We start from the raw sequence: 2,062 nt of genomic DNA, 5'->3' as shown, positions 1-2,062 counted from the left end.
ATATAAAATTCTTGATATTTCAAGTGATTAGATAGATTTTTTTTTCTAAAAACTTGTAAAATTCCCAGTCAAAAAAAAAATGCACTATCACTTTCCAGTTTAAAATAATTCCCGGTCATTTCCCAGTTTCCCGGTCCAACGGTCACCCTGAATCATGATATTCCAGAACCTAATTTCTTTCTTCTCAAATGATAATATATATTTCGTGCTTGGTACCTTAACAATTTTTCATGAAAGAATCAATTAAAATAATATACAGTTAAATAATTCTGACATTTTTCCATTTTTTTAAAGCACAATCTTCTGATTTTTAAGTCTTATTTTTTTTAATGTATGCAACCACTAGTTGACTTTCGCATTTCTTCAGTTTTTGGTATCAGCTTGAACTTTTGGTATCATAACGGCAAACATTTTCTTTTTATAACGAAGCCAAGAATAAAGAATCTTGAAAAAAGTTATCTTCAAAAAACTAAAGTCGTCTTAAAATAGCCAAAATACAGAAATAAAATATTTACCATTATTGCTTGTTGTAAAAAGTAACCTCCCAAATATCGCAAACAGCTGAGTTCGCTCCCTGTTCAACTTAAATGGTTATTCACAATAAAATGATGTCTCATACATTCATGAGAGAATTCGAAACCCTGATTGGCTGCGAGAATTACATGTTTGGGAATCTACATTGGCTGTCAGGCTCACTTACCGCATGTGGATACGACGCAAGAGTGACAGTGCCAGTGCTGGAAATACATTGTAATTTTGATATACGTTACCAGAGTATCTGTACGTAACTACATGATATAAAATGGGCGCTACATTTGAAAAATACGAGCTGAGAATTGATGTTTTCTGTATAACCGTATTCAAGGAGGAAATTCGCTTTCCAGTATTATATATAATAAACTTTAATCATCTTATTTGCAAAATTCGAGCCTGGACTTTTGAAGAAGGGCCAAGCCGCCGTGGTCCCCCTCTGGATCCGCGCCTGCTTTGTCCTTAAAATCAGTGCCACACTGATTTTTAAAGACGTTGGTCATGTAATCCATGACGGGAAAGAAACCCAATAAAAAATTAAAAAGTTTGAATATTTTTTTAAATTGTGTTTTTGTATGCAGACAATTTCAGGAGAGATTGCTAACCGCGTAACTCAAGTGTAACCTGGAAATTTGAATGAGAATAGAACATTCTGAAACCTACTTAAACATAAGTAATTTATATCAATTTATATTATTTTTTTGTGATGGAATATAATTTTTAAAGCTCAAAACTTCAAATAATGCTGAGATTATTGTTGGAAAAATTTTCAACTGACGCACCTCATGTGAGGATGGAACAGGGAGGGGGTGGCTGTACTCTCTTTATATTATAAATTTAAAGATTTATGCCTAAAGTAGACACAAAATAGTATTGGCAGATGACACCACATGAAATCCCATCTAATACAACGCTGCTGAAGGCTCTTGACCTTATTAGCATAAAACACCAAACAACGAAGACTCTCTCGGTTCCAGTTCTATCCTCGCCCCCCCCCCCCCCCCCCCCCCCCCCCCCCCTCACCCATTAACTAAAGTTTGATGGGACTAACGTTATAACTAGACTCTCCACTATACAACGAATCACTACTTAACTTGGACATGATTTCGACTCGAAAAATAAACTTATAGCACAAAGGTTAGTTCGGAGTACAATTTAAACAATGAATAATACAAACAATAAAATAGCCTAAGAATGGACTGGAACTTTGATCGAAAAAGGCATGTACACGGTAAATGTAAAGGTCAAGTTTCAAGCGATGAATGGAGACTGGGTATATGGAATGCTAGACGGGTGAATGAACTTAAGGTAAGAAAATTACGAGAAACTATGCGCGTACGGAAATTTTATATTTTATGTATACCAGAAACAAAGAAAAAGGGATGCGAAAGTAGATGCAAAGAAAATGGGGCTTAAAAGGCGGATTTAAAATTCGGTCAGGAATAGATAATGAATCACATGGTAAGCAAGGAGTAGGTTTGATTATGAATAAAAGAGCAAGACAGCATCTCGGTGATCATGTTTTCATATC

Source organism: Belonocnema kinseyi, chromosome 2, assembly GCF_010883055.1.
Source record: "Belonocnema kinseyi isolate 2016_QV_RU_SX_M_011 chromosome 2, B_treatae_v1, whole genome shotgun sequence".
Lineage (NCBI taxonomy): Eukaryota > Metazoa > Arthropoda > Insecta > Hymenoptera > Cynipidae > Belonocnema > Belonocnema kinseyi.
This window is presented reverse-complemented; position numbering follows the sequence as displayed.